The following is a 24,881-nucleotide window of genomic DNA, read 5'->3' as shown; positions in this document are numbered from 1 at the left end:
GTGAACCAATGGAAAAGGAAGACCTTTCTCTCTGTCTCTCTCTCTGTCCACTCTGCCTGTCAAAAAAAAAAAAAAAAAAAAAAAAGGAAGAGTACAGGAGATACAGGAGACTGAAGGGATTGGGGGCAAGCAATCAATCAGGATTGTCTTGCAGTAGTCATAGGATGGTCAAAGTAGGCCTTTTTGAGAAGATGACATTTGAGCAAAGTTTTGGAGGAGATGAGAGAGGAAGAACAATGTAGGTATCCAGGGCAAGAGAATTCTAGCCTGAGAGAACCCCCAGGGCAAAGGCAGGTGTGTGCTGATAGATTTGAGGAACAGCGAGGAAGTAAAGTGAAGGAGATGGAGGTGGATAAATCATGGCTGCATAGGAACAGGGAGGGCTGACAATGTAGGGCCCCCTACAATGTTAGTGCCTTGGTCTTTTTATTTTTTAAGATTTATTTATTTATTGGAAAGACAGAGTGACACAGAGAGAGAGGGAGAGTCAAACAGAGAGAACTTCCACTTGCTGGTTCACTCCCTAAGTGGCCACAACAGCCATAGCTGGTCCAGGTCAAAGTCAGGAGCCCAGAATTCCACCCAGGTCTCCTGCGTGGGTGGCAGGGGATCAGACTACATACTTGGGCCATCTTCTGCCTTCCCAGGTACGTTAGCAGGGAGCTGGATCACAAGCTGGACAGCTGGGAGTCAAACTGGCACTCCAAAACGGGACGCAGGTGTTGCAAGCTATGGCTTAGCCTACTAGTCCACAGCCCCAGCTGCAGTGACCTGGTCTTCATTCTGAATGCAGTGGGAGTCACTGGAGGATTCACAGCAGAGCTGAATATGTGATCTCACCTGGGAAGAAACACTCTGGCCTCTGGGCTGAGGACAGTCTGTGGAGGACAAGGGTGGGAGCAGGAGCCAGTTAGGCCGTTCCAGTAATCCAGCTAAGTGTTGACTGGCTCAGACTGCGATGTGAGACTGGGAGTGAGATGTGGAGGAAGCAGCTGGCACACAATACCCCGTGGCCAGTTCCCTTTCCTCTTTTCTACTAAGTTGTAGTTCAGCCACATGCCAATGCCATTGCCGTTGAACTTTCCAGCCCACAGAAGTGCAAGCCAAATAAACCCCTCTTCTTTATAAAGTTTCCGGCCTCCAGTATTTTGTTACAGCAACACAAAATGGACTGGGACTGTCACCAACACCATGGGGTGGGGGGAGGGGGAAGTCATTTTTGGATTGCTAACACCTGACCACTGCTTATGAAAACTTGTGAGGCTCCTGTCACTTTGATCTTTGTTACACAGGTGAACTTGAATTCTAACTAACGTGTACAGATAATGCTGCAAAAATGTGCTCAAAATATGCTTTTAATCCTTACCCTCCTTGGTTCCAAGCTAGTGAAAGGTTTCATACTTCTTACCACTCTTATTCTCATCTTGGGTCTTCTCGTCCCTTTTCCAAAGTGGGCACATGTTCTTGTGAACCAAATTGGAAGTCTTAAAGTTTCCAGAGTAGAACAAATCACCCTGCCTCCGTGTTCAACATTCCTCTATTGATGACTGTAGTCTGGGAATCTGTTGAACAGGCTGCTCTCAAGGCAGTGGTAAAGACGCTGCTTGGGACGTTCACATCCCATTTCAGAGCACTTGGTTCGAGTCCCATTTCCAGCTTCCTACTGATACATACCCGGGGAGGCCGCAGAGGATGGATGAAGCACTTGGGTCCCTGGCATCCACGTGAGAGGCCTGTCTGGAGTTCCAGGCTCCAGGCTTTAGACCGGCCCAGCTACTGGCAGTGAAACAGTGGATGAAAGATCTCTCTTTGTCTACCTGTCTATGCCTTTTAAACAGAAATAATAAATAGATAAATAAATACACAGTTTTTTAAACCCTTGATGCTTGACTAAAAAATAAACAAACCTAGGGCAGGGGCCGCCTCATGAGGAGTGCCTGGTTTGCGTTGGGAGTGCTAGGCCTGCACTATAATCTGAATCAGTCAGTTTATATTACATCGGGTACACTCGTGTGAGAGTCATAGTGGAGAGAAATTGGATTCATCAGTGTCATATTCCCTATGGGTTCACAGTAGTCCTCCCTCCCATGGAGGATATGTTCCAAGACCCCAGTGGATGCCTGATGGCAGTATCAAATTCTATATATATTATTTACATATAGATACACACACAGTATATATATTATATTGTTTCCTATAGATAACCTATGATAAAGTTTAATTTGTAAATTGGGCACAGTAAGGGATTCATAACAGTAATACTAAAATGAATCATTATAATAATATACTATAATAAAAGTTATTTAAAACTTTATTTCTGGATTTTTGATTTAATAGTGTGACAGCAAATTATTTTTTCAGCTGTCTGCTGTGCACAGACTTAGAAACTTTCAGTTAGATCTGCAAGAAATATGCTACAAGCCTTGTAATCTTAAGAAACAAGCAGTTTACTTAAATAGCAATTTTTAAGAAGCAGGAGAGAGAGAGAGAGAGAGAGCGCGTTGTGGGGGGGAGCCTCTAACAGTAGGGGACTCAACCCAGGAATTTACCACTAGGCAATCTTCACACAGCACGGAAAAGGATCCATACCGAGAACCAAACCTCATCAGTAATCATCACGGGTACGTTCAACGTTCAGCTTGACTGCATGTTCCCCCGGGATGAAACAGCAGCAGCAGAGGCTTGCTTTGGCTCCCTCTTAAAGCCCCCAAGGACAAAGGTGGCTCATTGCCAAGATTCTAGGCAAGCAGTGCGTCCTGTCTCGGATCTTGGCCAGAGAGCCAAGAAGCACACCCACCTGTTTATCACATTCCTTTATTGTCCTCTCCGGGAACTGGCCAGGCTCCCAAGGAGCAGGAGAAGGTCATCCGGCAGACGAGTTACTTGTTTACCAGAGCCGAACCTAGATACAAGCCTCTCCATCCTAAAATCTGTCCTTACAAATAGTTTATTTCTGGGCTTTTCAATTGAATATTTTCAGACTGCAGGTAGCTGAAACTGTGGAAAATGAAGTCACAGATAAGAGAGAACTACTTATATTAGTATTTGTAGTATTTACCAGATACAGCTACATAATTTGCAGAACTCAGAGCAGAATGAAAATATAAGGCCCCTTGTCCAAAATTAAGAATTTGAAGATGATATAGGAGTCTTAACCCATGTATGGGCTACTTCTAAGTGTAGGAATGTATGGGACTTCATAGATTCCATGCTCATAAAATCAGTCCTGGCTGGTGCTGTGGCTCAATAGGCTAATCCTCTGCCTGCGGCACCAGCACCTCGGGTTCTAGTCCCGGTTGGGTCACCAGATTCTGTCCCGGTTGCTCCTCTTTCAGTCCAGCTCTCTGCTATGGCCCAGGAGTGCAGTGGAGGGTGGCCCAAGTGCTTGGGCCCTGCACCTGCATGGGAGACCAGCAGAATCACCTGGCTCCTGGCTTCGGGTCAGCGCGGTGCGCTGGCCGCAGCAGCCATTGGAGGGTGAACCAATGGAAAAGGAAGACCTTTCTCTCTGTCTCTCTCTCTCTCACTGTCCACTCTGCCTGTCAAAAAAAAAAAAAAAATGTGTAGAAGTGGCTGTTGTTGTGGTGCAGCAGCTTAAGCCACCTCCTGCAACACTGTTTGTTTGTGTTTTTTTTGCTTGTTTTGTTTTTGACAGGCAGAGTTAAACAGTGAGAGAGCGAGAGAGACAGGAAACACTTGAGCCATCCTCCACTGCCTTCCCAGGCCACAGCAGAGAGCTGGACTGGAAGAGGGGCAACCGGGACAGAATCCGGCACCCCAACCGGGACTAGAACCTGGGGTGCCAGCGCCGCAGGCAGATGATTAGCCTAGTGAGCCACAGCACCAGCCAACACTGGTATCTTGTATTGGGGTGCCAGTTTGAGTCCCAGTTGCTCCACTTCTGATCCAACTCACTGCTAATGCACCTGAGAAAGCAGTGGAAGATGGCCCAAGTATTTCGACCCCTGCCACCCATTTTGGAGACCAGGATCGAGCCTGGCTCCTGGCTTTGGCCTGACCCAGCCCCAATCGTCGTGGCCATTTGGAGAGTGAACCAGTAGATGGAAAAATCTTTCTCTGTCTCTACCTTTTCTTTATCACTCTGCATTTCAAATAAATTTTTTAAAAATCTTAAAAAGAATCTTGTAGAAGATAACATTGATGACTATTCTGATGAAATTGGGGTAGATTTTTATGAACCTTGGCAAATATTTTGTCGCTCCCTCTCTTCGTGGAGGAACGACACAGGACCCTGCACTGTTCTTTTGTCTGCTCGGCCCTCCCCGGGTTTGCTGCTGGTTCTTCCCGGGTTGGCTACTGTCCCTTCCACCTCCGTGGAAGGGCGGTTCCCCCTGGCCACTTTCCCCACTTCTGCAGGGGAGCGGCACACTGCCGGCCGGCTCTCTCGGGGGCTGCACAGGTGTTCCTTCAGATAGATGTTCCTGGTGCATGTTGTCTCTCTCCTCCTTTATAGTCCTCCTCCGCCAATCCCAACTCGGCTGCCCACACGCCGAGTACGCTGCTCTCCTCCAATCAGGAGCAAGATCAGCTCCTGGAGGTCAGCACTCAAGTTGGCAAGAGGCAGCTGCGTAGAAGCTGTTTTCTCCTCTCCCAGCGCCATATTGTGGGAGAGCAGATGCATAGAATAAGTCTTAATTCCAGTAACTCAGTGCAGTCCGGGTTGCTCCCCACATATTTCTCTTTTTTAAAACATTTTTAAAAGTTTAATGAGAAATTAAAAAATACAAATAGAAGTTCATTTGCTTTAATGTTGTACAAAAAAATGAGTAGAACCTAAAGTAAATAAACATTATCACATTTGTTTACACCACTACCTAGTTCTTCATAGTAACTTTACTATTAAAACAATACAAAGTTAAGTGGCAACTTAGGGAATGGGAAAAAGATAAAACAAAAAACCACTTCTACCATGTTTATTCTACACCGTGTATGGCTGTGCTCACAGAGATGGCTTCCTCCACTTTTCCACTTTGTGTAATTCGGTTGTATATAAAATCAAACCTGTTCAGCAGCTGAGGGAGACTAGAAATGATGGGTCCATATCCTGGTGCGTCATCATAGAATCCAAACAACGGTGCAGCTACCAGCTTGTACTTTTTAGAGTCTGCAGAGAAGGCTTTCTCTGGAAGTTGAAACAGAAACAACTTCTTATGTTCCTTAGGCTGTGTAATATGTCCCAGGATATATGGCTACTGAGGCGGTTCAAAACTGGGTCTCCACCAGTGACCAATGCAGTCATCAATGACCCAGTCTTGCAGAACTCCATCTTGACGACCTACCATCTCTGTCATTAAGCGTTTTAATCCTTCAACTTCGTCTTCTCTTGGGTTAAGTTCACCACCAGGTAATTTCAAGAAAGTTGTTCCCAGTTGCAGCAGTAGCACATGGGATAGCCAGGCTCGTGTACGATCAGAACCCCTTCTACAGTCCTCCTCATTCCAGTTTTATCAAATTCCTCCCTCATGCACTGAAATCTGGCTGTTACAGAACTGTCCTCATAGAGAGGCCAGGCTGATGCTGCGCTCCAGGGTGAGGGCTTGGTCACTGGATGTACTTGTTGCCGAACTTGTTGACCCCTCAGGGACAGGCGGTCTGCAAGCGATTGGGCAGTACCACAGACATGCTGGCGAGCTCTGGCACTGGTGGTGAGCAGAAATGGAGAGGCGAGGGAGACTTTTTTTCCTCCAGTGAGGGCAGTTGTTATCTGCAACCTGGCTCAGTAGCCAACGCCCGCCATTAACATGAGAGCACAAGAGAAGGTTTCTTAAATAGGGCACAAGCACTATCAGTAAAGAAAAGAGTGATACATTCAATCACAGTAACATTAAGAGATTCTGTCCACTAAAAAGACATTAAGAAATTGAAGGGGTTGGCGCTGTGGTGTAGTGGGCTAAGCCTCTACCTGCGGTGTGGAATCCCATATGGGCACTAGTTCAGGTCCTGGCTGCTCCTCTTCCAATCCAGCTATGGCCTGGGAAAGCAGTGGAAGATGGCCCAAGTGCTTGGGCCCCTGCACCCACATGGGAGACCTGGAAGAAGCCCCTGGCTCCTGGCTTTGGATTGGCGTAGCTCTGGCTGTTGTGGCCATCTGGGAAGTGAACCAGTGGATGGAAAACCTTTCTCTCTGTCTCTCCCTCTCTCTGTAAATCTACCTCTCAAATAAATAAATAAAATAAATTGAAAAGTTAGATAATAGTACGGGAAATTTGGACTATATAATTTTAATTAGTCATGAACTTCTATGTAGAATAAAAAGGGAGTTCTGTGTTTGGTGTCCTCTCATCATCTGAGTGACCACTGTTGATGTGCCTGATACGTGGAACTAGTGTATTTTTAATCACACCACAACCACACTTGTGTGTGTGTGTGGGGGTTGTGTGTGGGTGTGTATGTAAGTGTAATGCTATTAACTATGACCTACCTCTTCTGTGGTAGCTGAGAGGCACTCCTACTTAACCCCAATGATCTGTAATGACCCTGGGTTTATTTTCCTTCATCAAATACTTTTGAAACCTTCATAATATCCTTAAATACGTTCATAGACAGCATCAATTGCATAAGCATGCAATCACTACTTCTACCAGTGTTCTAATTGGACGGTTTTCTTATTGATGCATACTGAATTACTGGGGAATACAAAATCCACTTACATTTTTTGGTTAAATCTACTTTGTAAATGAGTTTGCATTCATACAGGCTTTTCTCTGCCTTTTCAAGGAATGTGTTCCTGAACTGTGTCCTTTCCATATGAGTGCTCTTGTGAGTCACTATTCTCAACTGTGGATGGCAGAGTCAAGTTCAAGGAACACACTCTAGGGGAGCCTCTTTCTTGGCTGCAGTTCAATAGGCAATTTCCTCTAAATTCTTCTTTGGCTAGATTGGGTTTCATTGGCATTGCTTGTGCTACAGGAATACTTAAAAATCACATGCTGTCTCTGGGGCTGTGTAATTAATCCATCTTCATTTCTTGGGAGGTGGCCGTGCGTGTGTGTATGTGTGTGTGTGTGTGTGTACCAAGAGCTCATAAGCAACCAGAACTGCATTTCTCAAAGTGTGGCTGTGGATCCTGTGCACAGGAGTCAGATCCTATCCCAAGCTGTCTAAATCAGACCCTCTGGGAGAGTGAATTGAAAGTGTGCGCTTTTAGTAAGCTTTCTAGGAGTCTTAAAAATTGAGAACTGTAGAAAGGTATGTTCCTGAATTCCTTGGAGTCTGATTCTTTTTTCTTTTAAATATTTTATTTATTTATTTGAGAGGTAGAGTTACAGCTGATGAGAGGGAGAGACGGAGAGAAAGATCTTCCTTCCATTGGTTCACTCCCCAAATGGCAGCATTGGCTGGAGCTGCGCTGATCTGAAGCCAGGAGCCAGGAGCTTCTTCCGGGTCTCCCACATGGGTGCAGGGGCCCAGGAACTTGGGCCATCTTTTACTTCTTTCCCAGACCACAGCAGAGAGTTGGATTGGAAGAGGAGCAGCCAGGACTAGAACTGGAGCCCATATGGGATGCCAGCACTGCGGGCAGAGGATTAACCTACTGTGCCACCGTGCCAGCCCCGGAGTCTGATTCTGAAGTTAGAAAACTAATGCCCAGGAATTCAAGCAGCAGCCTGTGAAAGGGAGGCTGATAAACTCTATGCAGTGATTGCACTGGAGGAAGAGGGTCACATAGAGGATATGGATCAGTGCCTGGGGCCAATGAGCACTCAACATGTTATGTGTCAGGATTATCTCAGAGCTAAGAATGTCTGTGCCTCGCCTCTGAAAAGTGAATTAATAAGTGCTTTTATTTAGCTTTCATCCATTCTGCCAGTCAGCAAGACTATGACCCCAAGATTTTCTATCTCAAGCACTCTGTTTAAGATATGGCACCATTCTTATCTATGTGGAACGATCTATGAACCTGTAGATTTGAGTAATTCTGCGCTGATAGCCCAGCCCTCCAGATGAAAGTCAGCCTAAGCTTATGAACGAATAAGGCTGCCTTGGTTGTCCCTGAGGTTATTCACATACTGTTACTGTCTCCTCTGGACCACACCTGCCTTCAAGTACAAAGGATGGGCTTGTAAAAAGTTTCTGATTCAAAAGGACTGGGGTAGGGCCTGAGATTGTTCATTCCTGGAAACTCCTCTGGTGATTCTGATGGTCCTTGGTTTTTTTTAAAGAAGCCCTGCTGGGGCTGGCATTGTGGTGTAGCAGGTGAAGCCACCACCTGTGGTACTGGCATTCCATGTGGGTGCCAGTTCGAGTCCTGGCTGCTCCACTTCCAACCCAGCTCTCTGCTATGGCCTGGGAAGGCAGTAGAGGATGGCCCAGGTCCTTGGGCCCCTGCACCCTTGTGGGGGACCCAGGAGAAGCTCCTGGCTCCTGGCTTCAGATCGGAGAAGCTCCGGCCAGTGTGGCCATTTGGGGAGTGAACCGGCGGATGGAGGACCTCTCTTTCTCTCTTTGCCTCTGCCTCTCTGTAGCTCTGCCTTTCAAATGAATACATTAAAAAAACACTGCTGGGGCTTACGCTGTGGTGTAGCGAGTAAAACCACCGCCTGTGGTGCTGGCATCCCATATGGATGCAGGTTTGAGTCCTGGCTGCTCCACTTCTGATCTAGCTCTGCTATGGCCTAGAAAAGCAGTAGAAGATGGCCAAGTCCTTGGGAGACCCAGAAGAAACTCCTGGCTCCTGGCTTTGGATCGACCCAGGTCTAGCCATTGCAGCCATCTGGGGAGTGAACCAGTGGATGGAAGACCTCTCTTTCTCTCTCTCTCTCTGCCTCTCTGTAACTCTGCCCTTCACATAAATAAAAAAAAATCTTTTTATAAAAAAAAGAAGTACTGCCTTACTTCTGGCCTTCTTAGAGCATTTTCAAGGACTGTATGAATCCCAGGGTGTCACTGAGCTAGGCTGTTGGCAGAGTCAGTTGAAGACCCCAGCAGGGGGTTACAGTACACAGCTGGAACTTGCTCTCAGCCACTCCTGGTCACTTCCTTTGCCTGCCAAGGAGTCATAAAGACACTCTGCCTTTCTGTCGCTCCCCCTCTTCGCGTAGGAATGACACAGGGCCCTGCCTAGGCTTCATATCAGAGTCACGGCACCATTATGTCGCTCCCCGTCTTCGTGGGGGAACGACACAGGACCCTGCGCTGTTCTTTCGTCTGCTCGGCCCTCCCCGGGTTTGCTGCTCGTTCTTCCCAGGTTGGCTACCATCCCTTCCACCTCCGTGGAAGGGCAGTTCCCCCTGCCACTTTCCCCACTTCCGCGGGGGAGCGGCACACCGCCGGCCGGCTCTCTCGGGGGCTGCTCAGGTGTTCCTCTTAGATGTTCCCGGTGCATGTTGTCTCTCTCCTCCTTTATAGTCCTTTTCCACCAATCCCAACTCTGCTACCCACACGCCGAGTACGCTGCTCTCCTCCAATCAGGAGCAGGTCCTGCTGTTTATTGGTTGAACTGGAGGCAGCTGTGTAGAAGCTATTTCCTCCTCTCCCAGTGCCATATTGTGGGAGAGCAGATGCATAGAATAAGTCTTAATTCCAGTAACAGTCTTAGTCCGAGTTGCTCCCCACAGATCCCCCTTTCTTTTTATTTTTTGGCGTTGATACGCGCCTGTCTTCGGTGCCCCGCGGCACACACTCTGCTCTGCTTGCAAGAGTTGCCCACAGGTGCTTACAAGCCCTACCAATCAGGCAAACCGAATCAGGGTCCTCTCTTCGCCATGTTGTAAGGAGGTTTTTAGGCGCTGATGCGTGCCTGTGTTCGGTGCCCTGCAGCGCATGCTCTGCTCTGCTAGAACTGCCTGCAGGTGCTTACAAGCCCTACCAATCAGGCAAACCTAATCCAAGCCTTCTCATTGCCATATTGTGGGGAGACTTATTGATGTTGATTCGTGCCTATCTTCGGTGACCTGAGGCGGATAAGCTGCTAGCCGCCAGCAGGTGCTTATCGTCTTACTAATCAGGCAGACTGAATCCAAGCCCTCTCATTGCCATGGTGTGGGGAGGCCTTATTTTTCTCTATTTCTCTATCTCCGGGCATTCCTATTTCTCCTATTTTACTTCTATCTGCCAGCATCCCTATTTCTCTCATTTTACTTCTAAACTTCTGTGTCTCTTATCCCTGCGGCATCCCGGCGCCCGCCCCGAGGCTGCTTCTTGGCGCCTGGCCTGCGGCGGCTTCCCGGCTCCAAGCCGCTTCCGGGCTTTGCGCGCTCTCCACGGTCTCCACGCCCCTTTGCGCCCGCACCACGGCCTCCGCGCTAGCCCCGTGCGCTCTCCCCGTTCGTGCCCCGCGCGCTCTCTGCGCGTGTGGCAGCCTCCGCGAGTCACACAGCCCAGCTCACGTTTCCGCCACCAGCATTCAGTCCAAGTTCCCCGGGCTAACATGGCGAATTCAAACCTGGTGGCCCACGTCTCTGCCTCTGGTTCCAGATTTTCTCCTTTTGCTCCCCGGGCTGACTTGAATTCCAAGATAGCTTACGTCTCCGCCTCAGCCTGCCCCCGCGGCTTCAATTTCCCTAACATTTTTCTCTACCCAGTTCCCTAACTTTTCTTCCAACAACAATATTCCCCTCTCATTTCTCCCGGCTTCTCCCCACAGTCCGCATCCGAGTCCAAGCCTCCTCCAGGTTTCACTTTCGCTTTCAATCTCCTAGCTTCCCCTCCATAGTCCGCATCCGAGTCTATGAAAGCTTTCACTTTCGCTTTCAATCCTAACTTCTTTCCCACAGTCCATATCCGAGTCTATGCCTAGGCTTTCAATAGCTTCTTCTGGCACCTTTTCCGTCCGGCTTTCCCCTAGGCTCTTTGCTAGTCTCTCTCTCTGGTATTTTCCCACTTCTTCCCGCTTCTTCCCTCCTAGGTTTCCGATCCGAGTCACGGCACCATTATGTCGCTCCCCCTCTTCATGGAGGAACGACACTAAACCCTGCCTAGGCTTCATATCCGAGTCACGGCACCATTATGTCGCTCCCCCTCTTCGTGGAGGAACGACACTAAACCCTGCCTAGGCTTCATATCTGAGTCACGGCACCATTATGTCGCTCCCCGTCTTCGTGGGGGAACGACACAGGACCCTGCGCTGTTCTTTCGTCTGCTCGGCCCTCCCCGGGTTTGCTGCTGGTTCTTCCCGGGTTGGCTACCGTCCCTTCCACCTCCATGGAAGGGCGGTTCCCCCTAGCCGCTTTCCCCACTTCCACGGGGGAGCGGCACACCGCCGGCTGGCTCTCTTGGGGGCTGCTCAGGTGTTCCTCTTAGATGTTCCCGGTGCATGTTGTCTCTCTCCTCCTTTATAGTCCTTTTCCACCAATCCCAACTCTGCTACCCACACGCCGAGTACGCTGCTCTCCTCCAATCAGGAGCAGGTCCTGCTGTTTATTGGTTGAACTGGAGGCAGCTGTGTAGAAGCTATTTCCTCCTCTCCCAGCGCCATATTGTGGGAGAGCAGATGCATAGAATAAGTCTTAATTCCAGTAACAGTCTTAGTCCAAGTTGCTCCCCACACCTTTCATACCTGATTCAGGTTGCAACTTGGACTCTTAAACCAGCTGTGCTTTCTCAGGGGATATACATTTGGGCCTATCGCCGCATGTTCCCTTGGATTGTTGATGATGACCATGACCAATGAGTCCCTCACCTGTCTTCCAAGTCTTCCACAGTTCAGCGGTACTTTGGTGGCTCCCTACAGGTTAATTCTCTGTATTTTCCAATTTGTGCATGAGCCTTTATATCTGCTGAGCTTTCTATTCCTCAGATGTGTCTAGTAACTTATTTTTTTTTAATTTTTTATTTGACAGAGTTAGTGAGGGAAAGAGACAGAGAGAAAGGTCTTCCCTCCTTTGGTTTACCCCCCAAATGGCCGCCAGGGCTGGAGCTACGTTGATCTGAAGCCAGGAGCCAGGTGCTTCCTCCTGATCTCCCATGCGGGTGCAGACGCCCAAGCACTGGGCCATCCTCCACTGCACTCCCGGGCCACAGCAGAGAGCTGGACTGGAAGAGGGGCAACCGGGACTAGAACCCAGTGCCCTTATGGATGCCAGCGCTGCAGGCGGAGGATTAACCAAGTGAGCCACGGCACCGGCCCCTGTAGTAACTTATTTTCCCAGAACTCCGCAGAGCCTCCCTCCCACCTCCTCTGTTGCTCAGCCTTAGCAGGAAACCTGGTGCTACAGTTGGGTAACTTGTGAGAACAAAATGCCAGGGTCACTCTGTTTGAGTGAATGACCACACACCTTTAGGAAAACTGTGCTGCATTCTTCTGCTTCCATGAGCAAAGCACAAAGCACACAATCATCCTCTCTAATTCTCACCTCCTTAGATCTTGGGTCTTTCTTCAGTGATTACTCAAACCTTATATTCTTGTAGAATAATCTGTCTGCGCTACAATATGGGTGAGTGACCTGAGAAATGCTGTAAGATGCCTTTTTTTTTTTTTTACAGTGAAAGTCTTTTTTGAACAGAAACTCTCATTTCCTTGTGTAGCAGTTTGCTCACCCATATATACTTTCAGAGACAAACTGTCCTCAGAAATTGAGGATTAAAATAAATCTCGTTTTCAATAAGTGATCACAGAGTTAAAAAGACAAACCACATCAATACGTTTATCATTAGTTGTCTAGGTTTCAGGTGTAAGCTTGGCACAATTTTTCACATCACAAAGTGATTTCTTTTTTTCTTATTTTTTTTTGTAAAATACTTTAATTCGAATTTGGTCTCCACTATTTGAGTTACATCTAAATTCTCAACCATTCAACACTGTGTATTTGGGCACCACCCACATGCTTGGGTATATCAGTAGTTCCCAAATGCCAAGTCTAAATGATCAACTGGGGAAACTCAAGAGACACACAGAGGGACTCACTTCCTTCTTGCCTCCCTCTCCTCGGTAGATTCTGATTTAGTTTCAAAAAGCTCACAGGTAATTTTGAATATGAGCCAGGTTTGGAAACCACTGAGATAATTCTTTGTCTGTCTGTCTGTCTACCTACCTATAGAAGTACAGGTCACTCTATCTGTCCATCCATCCATCTTCATTTTCTTCTTCCAGAAAATATTTAAAGGCATTGAGTTGTTTAAATATAATAACTTAGGAAACAAATCATTTAAGATAATAAACAAAGATATCAATCCTGCTTTATCTTTACTTGTCATTGTTTTGTATTTTCCAAATTATCCTGACATGTGTTACAGTAATAACAACATTCAAAAAGAAGCTTGTAGATAAAAATGGAGTCCTGGCACTTGTCAGAGTTGCCGGGCATATGTACTATTGGATGCTTGCTGAATTATCAGTTCACCAAATACTTGAATTTTTAGGACCCACCATTGCTGCAGAGCAGCAGAAAGGAAAATTTCTATGGCTGTAATTTTGCAGATTACTAATGCAATGAGACACCTCTAAAATTTTAATAGTTCTGCTCACTAGGGTCCTGCAACACCTCTTTGAGAAATGATCCCCCCATTACACGTATCAATGTTATATAAAATATCAAAGAAGACTTTCTTTATTCAATTGGAATGGGAAAAAACTGGAACAGCGTATTGGAATCCTAGAATGACCTTGATTTGGAAGAATCTTTCAAGGTCCTGTGGTCCAACAAGCAGTCATGTAACCCCTGGGACACAATGAATTTATTGTCAGTAGACTGCCTCCTCCTAGTGGTAAGTGGTGGCCATACTACTTCAGTTTTTAGAAATCCAATCTCAGAATCACAGTTTATAAATGATTTTGTGTCAAGGATGTTTTGACTATGATTATTAAAGATATGCAATTGTGATAATATCATATAACACCAATGATAAAACCATCAGCTAATCAAGGCAACAATATCTAAGGCAATCAAAAGCTCATTACTTTTCTAATTTCTGACTCACTAGTTGTTTAAAATGAAATACTTTATCTCTTGGGGCCGGCGCTTTGGCATAGTGGGTAAAGCCACCTCCTGCAGTGCCAGCGTTCCATATGGGCACTGGTTCGAGACCCAGCTGCTCCACTTCCAATCCAGCTCTCTGCTATGGCCTGAGAGAGCAGTGGAAGATGGTCCAAGACCATGGGTCCCTGCACTCACTTGGGAGACCTGGAAGAGGCTCCTGGCTCCCAGCTTCAGATTGGCGCATCTCTGGCCGTTGTGGTCAACTGGGGAGTGAACCAGAGGATGGAAGACCTCTCTCTCTCTCTGCCTCTCCTTCTCTCTCTTTGTAATAAATAAATAAATAATTAAAATAAATCTTTTTTTTTTAAGATTTATTTTATTTATTTGAAAGATCTCAGAGACACAACATTCTTACAATTAAAAAATCTTAAAGAAATGTATGTAGCTATGTATGTTATAAGTCAGCCCCATTCAGATTGGAAGGCATTATAAACCAGTATGATTAAGTTTTCAGAAATGGAAAATTGCTCCCTTATAGTTATAGCTACTGGTAGCAAACAGAGCAAAACACAAATGAAGAAGTTGGACATATTTTAATACCTGAGCCAAGATCTGATGGCCTAAAGAAACATTTGCTACTTAGAGGCAAATTGTTCTTTCAGTTGTTTTTTTTTTTTTTTTTTTTTTTTTTAAGATTTATTTATCTATTTGAAAGGCAGAGAGATCTTCCAACTGCTGGTTCACTTCCCAAATGGCTTCAATGATCAGGGCTGGGCCAGGACAAAGCCAGTTGCCTGGAACTCCATTTGCATATCCCACATGGGTGGCAGGGGCCCAAGCCTTGGGCTACTTCCCAGGAATATTAGCAGGGAGCTGGATTGGAAGTGGAACAGCCAGGTCTCAAACCAGGACTCATACAGGATGCTTGTGTCATAGGTGGAAGCTTTACCCACTCCTCCACAATGCCAGCTCTGACAAATTGTTCTTAAGAGCCAAGTGAGTTCAGTCAAATTTATAAATCAACTTTGGTATCCCAGAAAAGTTAATTTTTTTTCAGAAAAGCTTATTTAATGATATTTTTTGAATGCTGCTTTTATACAGTTTTCACACACGCTGTATTATTTTCGTTTGATCTCTCAACCACTCTCCGAGGTTGACAGGGAAGGCATTATTAGTATTACACTTTTTCTATGGTACAGGAAATTGAGGCTGAGGGAGATCACGCAACAAAACAGTCCCTGAAATGGGACAAGAACCACGATTTTCTCACTCTTTGTAAAATGCGACACTGAAATTTAGGCTGTGCTTTTTATTTGGGTGTTCCATCTACCGCTTCTTCTATCCAACTCATCCCCGATCTATCACACCAGCGTTGCCTTCCACCCAGCCATCAAATGGGAAGATTGAGAGGCCCCAGGTTTCTTCCTCCACCAACCCCTCCCAATGCCACACCTTGCTGCTTTTCCCGACCCTCCTCCACATCCTGGGATGTTCCAGTGTTGTTTTCCTAGAGCCGCTGGAACAAGGAACCTCAGGCTGGGAGCTTCAGCAACAGAAACATATTTTCTTGCAATTCTGGAGACTGAAGGTCCAACGTGGAGATGTCTGCAGGGCTGGGTTCTTCTGCAGCCCCTCTTGTTGGCTTGCAGCTGGCCAGCTTCTCCCTGCGTCTTCACACGGTCTTGCCCTGTACTCATCTTTATCTGCATCTTCTCTTCTAAGGACACCATTCGCTTGGAACAAGGTCCTCGTGTTCACTTTGGTACCTCTTTAAAGGCCCTCTCTCCAAATACATCACATTCTTAAGTCCTGTGGTCAGGATATCGGCAAAAGCCTGAGGGAGAGGGCCCAGGCATGCCCAGCCTGTGACAACCCCATGATCTTTCTCGGGTGACTGAAAGCTGCCTCCACCCACTGTGTACCTTGCCCAAGCCCCTCTCCACCTCCCTGACCACGGTGCTGGTCCAAGGGTCGTTCTACTGTGCAAGCTCCCTTTGCTTCTATCCTTAGTGATGTTCATGTCTCACATCTGACCCCACTGGGCCAGCGTGACCTGCTGCACGCCCAGTTCCACGTCTCCACGCCTTTGCTTTTACTGTGCCATCCCACCGAGACCTCACTCTTCACCTTGCTGCTTCTTCCTCACTCTTCCCAAGTGAGAGCCAGAGGAGACTTCGTGGTCCCTTCAGGCTCCCAGAATGAGGCAACCCACGTGCGTGAGTAGACCTCAGGGCAGATCGCAGGGTCATCTACGTTGGCACGGTCTGTTCAGGAGATGCTGATCCACATCTGATGTCAGGAACTTGCTGCTCCAACACGTTGCCCCCCACTCTTAGGAGGCATCAGCTGCCCCAGACCATGAACCCCAAGGCAGGAGAAGCTTCTTCTCTGTTGTAGCCCATTTATGGCTGGCTACTCTCATATGCATACTTGTATGTTTATACACATTTCAACCTAGACTCCCACTCATGAGGTTAATTTACATTGATATTAACTACGGTCTCCCCTTCTCTGCTCCCCTCCTCTGTCCTGTTTCCAGCTGGTTGCAGCTTTGCTTAGAGGAGGTCTGAGGCAATGTGGAGAACAGAGAGGCCATCCAGTGATTTATGGTACTCTGGGTTTCTTTTTCTTTTTTTAATATTTAGCTACTTTTTTTTTTTTTGACAAATAGAGTAACAGACAGAAAGGGAGAAGCAGACAGAAAGAGATTGATCTTCCATCCACTGGTTCACTTCCCAAATGGCTGCAATGGTCAAGGATAGTCCAGGCCAACTCCAGGAGCCAGGAACTCCATTCAAGTCTTCCCCATGGGTGTTAGGGGCCCAAGCACTTAGGCCATCTTAGGCTGCTCTCCTAGTCACATTAATAGGGAGCTGGACCGTAAGCAGAGCAGCAGGGACTCAAACCAGTGATCCTATGGGATGCTGTCACTGGATGTGGCTGTGCCACAATACTTGCCCCTGACTTCCCAGTTTTCCCAGTTTTCTAGGTTGTGATTCATGCCCAGTACACCCAATTGGGGTTCAAGCAGAGAACTGGCTGTCAGAGAGGTGGGCACATTTCAGGCAACTCCAATCTCTCTATGGTAGCTACTTTAACCCTATCTAACCTTCAGAACAATGTCATGTAAGCATTTCCATGCTAGTGACCTCATTGGAAACTCACCCTACCCCCAGCATGTACTTACTATCAGCAATTTTGTCAGTACCACCCCCACCCCACCCCTGACCACCCGAATGAGGCTGTGCCAAGAGTTAGCATAGGCCTTGCCCCAGCCTCCTGTTATAATCAATGTTCTGGTTCCAAATAATGTCACATTCATCTATGTGTCCCCAGGATCCAGCCTCATGCCGGATACATAGTAATGCTCCCCAAATATTTGTTGAAAATCAAGATAAAATAATCAAATCTATGGGAGAACAGGACAGGGGCAACCAAGTAGACATTTGGAAATATTTTCATTAAGAAGTTTTGGTAATGGAGCTGGGGGAGCAGAGGTGCCTGTAAAACAAGCAGTCATGAGCCAGATAATCAGAACTGCACTGGTTTCCCTGCGTTTACGTACAGACGTGAAATGTCCTCCAGTAAGCGGTAAGAAGCAAAAGCAGAGCTGTCTTTGTTGAGTGTAGCTGGTGTGCTACACAGAAGTGCCAGTGTGATCATGGACCGGGCATGGAGGGGGGGCTTGTTTACTTTGTGCTTTGTCACAGTGGCCCTTTGTCGGCCACAGAGACAGTGACTTCCGCCTCTCCCTGGGAGAAGCCAGATGGAGATGTCATTCGCTGTGCCTTGTCAGCCCTTGAGGTGATGTCACAGCTTCCTCAGGATAAAACCTTCATTTAGCTGCAGGGGAACAACTGAGTAATAATGTGATTACTGTTGCATGTCATCTCTTGGCTCAGATTTTGGAAACAGATGAATCTTTGACGGTGGTGTGAGTAGGGGATCACGGGCCTGGATGGCCTCGTCTGGAATGACAAGGTTGGAAATTTCCACTGCAGAGGGACGTCAGGGCTTTCGATGCAGACATAGTCCTTAAAACACATCAAGAATGGAACCACAAAGTAATAAAAAACAGGTTTGATATTTTTTATGTGAAGAAAGCTGAACAAAAATAAGTACACAGTGGATACTGCTTAGGATGAGAGAGGCAACAAACCTTGAAAACATTGATCAAATGAAAGGACCCAGTTGTATGAGACCATATAAGACCACCCCATTGCTGTGAGATTCCCAAAACAAGCAAATCCTAGATACAGAAAATAGAGAGCTGGTGAGCTTGGGTTGGATGGGGAGAAGGGAGAATGACCACTAGTGGGCATGGGATTCTGTGGGAATAATGAAAATTGTTCTAAAATTGTGATGATGTGACACAACTCTAAATATACAGAAAACCACTGAGTTGTATGTTTTAAATCTCTTATTGTATGTGAAGTTTATGGTGTAGGAGCTATATCTCAATACAACTGTTGAAAATGTTAGTGACTGGTGTTGTGGTACAGCAGGTTAGGCCATTGCCAGCATCCCATATCAGAGTGCAAGTTGGAGTCCTGGCTATTCTGTTTCAGATCCAGCTTCCACGAATGCACCAGGGAAGGCAGCAGATGATGACCCAAGTGTTTGGGTCCTTACCACCCCCATAGGAGATCCAGATGGAGTGCCTGGCTCCTGGCTTCAGTCTGGCCCAGTCCTGGTTTTTATAGTCATTGGGGTGTGAAATAGCAGATGGAAGATCTCTCTCTCTCTCTCTCTCTCTCTCTCTCTTTCTGCCTCTCAAGTAAATAAATCTGGTAAAAAATGTTGAGTATTGGGATAAGACAATTCTTTAAATTGTCTTGTTACACCACGATGGAACTTATATTTTCAGTGAACAATACAAAATATGTCACTCAGTAAACATTTGGCAAGGATGCTTCATATTCACCAAAGATAATTAATGCTTAAGAAATTCATATGATGTGTTTTTGATAAAACTCAAAATTTAAAGACTTTCAAAAGTAGGTGTAATCATATTTTCACTAAGAGCTTGACAAGTAATGACCTGCTTTGTGGTGTGTTTGGTTTTCTAGGGGGTGCTGCAGCGGTCTGTTAATGCCAGCTTCTCCCTTTCCTCTGTTGCTTTTCAAGGATGAGGTTGGCAAACAGAGTTGTCAAATTGGTCAAACCTCCAGCGTGGCTGTGCCGGTGGTTCCTAATCCAAAGTAAGAGTTAAAGTGGTCTTAGATCACAAGAGCCCAGTTGAAATTCATGGAAGGTTTCCCTATGATTTTGTGTAGCACTAAATGTTATAGAGTTCCTTCATTCTTCCATTATTTTATCCAACTTCTGAGGTTCTATTAAGTAGGTGCAATGATGGTACCCTACCTCAAAACACCGCCATAATGATTCCAGGGCTGGGAGAGGGAAAGTCTTAGAAGAGCAAAGAATCTTCTAGAATCTTGCTGTGCCATAGGCAAAGAAGTGCTCAAAGAATGAATGGTGTAACCCTTTCACAAAGAATAGACACTAGCTAAAAGAAGCTCTCACTGGCAAAATTTGGGACAATTTGAGCATCAAAATGAATAATGGTAATGGATAGTAAGCCACAGAGTTAAATGGATATCCCCAAAGTATGTTTTTTAAGACCTATTTAACTTATTTGAGTGGCAGGGTTACAGAGAGGGAGAGGCAAGTCTATATTGATAGAAATATATGAATAAATGAGGCATAAGAGAAAGCTCTTCCTTATAGTTGAATGCCAATTCATAGAAGTAGAAGAAATAGTGGCCAGCATTGTGGCACCAGTGAAGTTGCCACCTGTGATGCCAGCATCCAATATGGGCACCAGTTCAAGTCCCAGCTTCTCCAGTTCCAATCCAGCTCCCTGCTAATGGCCTGGGAAAAGCAGGAGATGATCCAGGGGTTTGAGCCCACGTGGGAGACCTGGAAGAAGCTCCTGGCTCTTGCTTTGGCCTGGCCCAGTGCTGGCTGAGTGGCCATCTGGAGAGTGAACCAGTGGATGGAAGATATCTCACTCTGTGTCTCTACCTCTTTCTCTGTGACCCAGACATTCAAATGAATAAATAAAACTTTAAAAAACAGAAGAAATAATGAAATTAGGAAAAGAACCATTTGGCAATCACCATAGTAACAATCGTTTCAGACAAGAATTACGAATGGATACAAAACTAATGTGTGAGATATTTGCACGGTGTCAAAATGTTTCTCAAGAAGACACTGATTAATTACAACAGGCAAGTAGTAACTACCATGGAGAAAGTGGCAGTGCCACTTCCTATGTGACTAACGTTAACACCACCAGTAGTTGGACAAGAAGATAGAAAAGTGCCTCTGAGGAGGAGTTCCTGCCAAGGATGCACATTTGAATTTAACCAGGAGGAAGCATCAAACGTGGCCAAAGTGAGGCACATCCTGTAAAATAAATGAACTGTGTCATTCAAAAATATTGAGGTCATGAATGACAAAGAAGGACTACGAAGGGGCTGCCCTAGTTTAAAGGAGACTAATAAGATATGAAGACAAAATGCAACCTGGAACTGCATCAGGAGAGAGAGAGAAAAAAAGAAAGAGAGAGAGAGAGAGAGAAACAGAGAGAGAGAGAGAGACGGAATGAATGAGAATGAACAAGGATCCATAAGCTATAAAGTACATAAGGGGAATTACTGCCAAATTGGAATATGGTCTATAGATTAGATAACAGAACCGGGCCAGTGTACTTTCTTTATTTTGATCACTGCTTGTGTACTTTGCTTTTTAGAAAATAGACTCTATAGTGTTCAGAGGTTTGCACTTTACTCTTAATGGTTCAGCAAAAATTTATGCACACACAGAGGTTTGCATACCCACAGAGAAAAAGAGACAGAGAGAGAGAGAGAGAGCAGGAGGCAATATGGTCAAGCAGATGCTATTGCTGTAATGAACCCTAAACTGGGCAATGGTTTCAGAAGTGGGGAGAGGCCAGGAAACATCCTGCTTCACCTTAGTGAGACTCATTTTGGACTTCTGACCTCTAGAGTGAGACAATAATGCAATTCTCATTTTCGATTATGTTGCCAACTTTTGCTAAAGCATGCATTCATTCTTATTAATTATCAACTACTGCTCACTGACCTTTCAATATATAAAATGAGATTTTTTTTTAGAGGGTAAAGGAGAGTTAGCAATTTTATTACATGCTTTTGGAAGTGCAAAGAACTGGTAAGTTAAGTCTTCAGGGAATTTCGTATTTTCTGGAAAGAGAGAGAATTATATTTGAAACTTTGATTTGACATGGAAGGGTTCTTGCTATCCAAAAGTCTTTCATTAATTACAATTTCACTGATTGTATGAACATCACATATTGCTCAGTTTTTGCAGAGTGAACAGAGAGTAGATTTTTTTTACTGATAACTGATTTTTTTCTTAATTATGGCTACATTTGATTGGCTTTGGTTCCCGCAGTTAGTATTAGTGATATCATATTATTAGTCAGCATATAAATGTATGCATATGATAGCTAACTTTAAAGGACAACGGAACTTGTCATCTTTATCACACCCTAGTCAATATCATAAAATAATGTTGTGATTAACTTTTTAACTTTCCATGGATTGGTAGGCTAGAAGGGAGAGGGCACTGACAGGCCATTAGACAGGTGTCCCCTCTGGGTGGAAGTGTCCCTGCGGGTGCAGGCCAGGGCAAACCCAGGAGCGGGCTCCAGAGCAGTTACTTGCCCAGTGCTGGTGCTTTCCTTGGGCAAGTGTTACCTGCACAGTCATCTGCAGAAGCCTTGGGAAGCAGCCTCAAGAGTCACTCAAGAGAGGTGATCATGGGCCGTCACCGTGACTCACTTGTTAACCCTCTGCCTGTGGTGCCGGCATCCCATATGGGAACCGGGTTTTAGTCCCGGCTGCTCCTCTTCCAGTCCAGCTCTCTGCTGTGGCCCAGGAGGGCAGTGGAGGATGGCCAAGGTGCTTGGGCACCTGTACCTGCATGGGAGACCAGGAGGGGCACCTGGCTCCTGGCTTCAGATGGGAGCAGCGCCACCCATAGCAGCCATTTGGGGGGTGAACCAACGGAAGGAAGAGCTTTCTCTCTGTCTCTCTCTCTCACTGTCTAATTCTACCTGACATATAAGTAAAAAAAAAAAAAAAAAAAAAAAGAGAGAGAGAGAGAGAGGTGATCACAGACCAGGGAAATATGGTGGCTTTGACTTCACATGGATGTTTGAATCTCAGCAATGGGCTGAGAAATTTAAGTTCCTGAAACCTAAAATTGCCCATCTATAAGATGAAATTAATAATGTTTATCTCAATAATTGCTGTCAGAATTAGGGAGGAAGTACATACAGTGTCTGGTCCACACAAGACGGAGGCCATCTCACCTAGTGTGTCCTTTATTATAAAGGAGGAGCAGAGGGTTGGAGTGGGCTGGCCACACCTGAGATCCCTTGACACATTACTCCTATCAACCTTCAGACACCACAGAGCTGCTCTTGAAGCATTAGGCAGGAAAGGAGCTTGGTGGTCTTTTTTTCCTTTCCAGATGTGGGAAAAATATAACAACATCAATGTGCTCCAAGTCTGAGATTTTACTTTCATAACCCTTCAATGCTTACAGCCCATTCTAGTGACTTTGAAAATCAAGAGCTTTAATTTTTAAATGGAGTTTACTTCATGTTTTATGTTAGCAGCAAGGAATCTTTCAAGTGTGAAATTCAGGAGTAGAAATAATAGCCTATGGACCACCTTGGTTGCTTTGAAAGAGGGGCCCCCACACCCCAAGGGGCAAGATGCTGGGTTAAGGCCAGGCAGTCTCCTGGGTGGCCCAGGCAGCAGGGGGAGACTCTATAACAGAGCCTGGGGTAGATCAATGGGTAGGTGAGTTGGAGGGAGTACTCAGTGGTCACACACAGGTCTGCAGCCAATGGGATTCTAAATGAGGCCAAGTCTTTTAGGCAGTGACCATAACCTGATCAGTTCAGAGAATATTTCATAAATTATTCCAGTGTCAGACTTCCATGAAAGACTGGCAGGGCACAGAGAAGCCAGGTGGAGGGGTCCAGCCACTGCACCTCCTTGGACCAGCAGGAAGTTAGGGTCCCCTTCGGGGAAATGAGGACATGTACGTGCTTCCTTCTCCTATAACCCTAGATTCATCTTCAGAAGGGAGATTATCTGAGGAACCAAGTGTTTTATCCCAGAAAGGCTAAACATCACCTGGAGGGATGGTCTAAATAATCAGGTTGGGTAAAATTGAAACTGGATCAGCATTTACTTATTTAATTATTTACTTATTTATAAAATGACAAAATTAATTATAGTCAAAATAAAAGAACCATCGTGTGTGTATATATGTACATATGAGTATGAGTGCATGTATTTGTGTGTGTTTATATGTATATATGTATATATGTGTGAGCATATGTGTGTGCACATGTGCACGTGTGTATATGTTCGCATGTATACTTATGTATGTGTATATGTGTGGCATTTGTCTATATGTGCATGCACGTATGTACATATATGTATGTATATATGTGTGCATTTATAGTTTTGCATGTATATATGTGTGTGATGGTGTATATAGATGCATGTGCATGTGGCATTTATATATATGTGTGTGAATGTACATATATGTGTGTGTATACACATACGTACCTATACATAGTTGCTCCTCTATACCTACAGGATCAGCACCCATGGAGTTAATCAACTGAGGATCAAATACGTAGTTAGGACTATGATGCTTCAGTATTTGTACTGAACAAGTACAGACTTTTTTCTTTTTATAATCTAAACAATACAGTATGACAGCTATTTATATAATAGTACTTATATTGTATTAGGTATCATAAGTAAGCTAGAGATGATTTAAGGTACATAGGAGGAGGTGTACAGATTTCATGCAAATGTTTTACCATTTATATAATGGACTTTAGTATCCACAGATCTGTGTATCCACAAAGGCTCCTGGAAAAAATCTCTGGGAGATACTGAGAGTCATTGGTATCTATATCTGTCTATATCTATATTGATAGGTATGAATATGGATATAGATACAGATATGAATATGGATGTGGATATGGCTATGGATACAGATAGATATGGATATAAATATATAGATATATAGATAGGTATATATGAAATAGATATGGATATGGATATAGGGAGATACAAATAGACACAGATATATAGACAGACTATAGACATAAACATACATAGTTATAGAAATGGATATAGATGTGAATACAGATATAGATGTAGATATGTATACAGATATAGATATAGGCATAGACATAGAGATATGGATATGGATAGAGATTTGGATAAGGATATGGAGGTAGATACATAGACATAGATAAAGATGTAAGTATAGCCTTGGGTACAGGTAGAGTTAGAGAGTTTATTTCAGGTATTGGCTCCCATGGTTGCAGAGGCTGGAAAGTTCATAATTTGCAGGGTAGGCCAGCAGGCTGGAGACTCAGGGAGGAGTTGTGGTGTGAGTCTTTAGGCTGTCTGCTGTCAGTGCCTCTTATCCTTCAGGGACGGTCAGTTTCTTCCCCATTAAGTCCTTCGACTGATTGAACGAGACCCACAGACGTTAAGAACAGTAACCTGCTTTACTCAAAGTCTACAGATTTCAATGCTAATTTCATCAAAATACTTTCACAAAAACGCCTAGAATAGGATTTGATCAAATAACTGGGTACGAAAGCCCAGCCGGTACCACTTAGGAAAACCCAACTCCAAAGAGCAGGTTTCTTCATCAGGTTGATGGGAGCAACAGTCTCATCCCTCTGTATTCACGTGCTCCCGGTCCTCTTTGTAATTTCATGTCCTTTGTCTACCCAGCTTCCTCATCTTGGCGAGCCCTTCCCCATCCTTGCCTCCTTCACCACTGGAAAAAGTCCACTCACTTTCAAAGTTCAGATAAAATGTTAATAGTGTGGCATTTTAATACCACATCCCATCCTGAAGATTTGATTCCTTTCTCGGCGCTTTATGGCTTTATGCCTATACTACG

General features: G+C 45.3%; 1 pseudogene; it reads right to left on the bottom strand.

Moving 5' to 3' along the window:
• Nucleotides 1-4,934: 4,934 nt before the first annotated feature.
• LOC100355848 (cleavage and polyadenylation specificity factor subunit 5 pseudogene) lies at nucleotides 4,935-5,643 on the bottom strand (annotated as a pseudogene).
• Nucleotides 5,644-24,881: the final 19,238 nt, after the last annotated feature.

The sequence above is a fragment of the Oryctolagus cuniculus genome, chromosome 2, assembly GCF_051225735.1.
Source record: "Oryctolagus cuniculus isolate XC-2025 breed Fujian yellow rabbit chromosome 2, ASM5122573v1, whole genome shotgun sequence".
Lineage (NCBI taxonomy): Eukaryota > Metazoa > Chordata > Mammalia > Lagomorpha > Leporidae > Oryctolagus > Oryctolagus cuniculus.
This window is presented reverse-complemented; position numbering and strand designations above follow the sequence as displayed.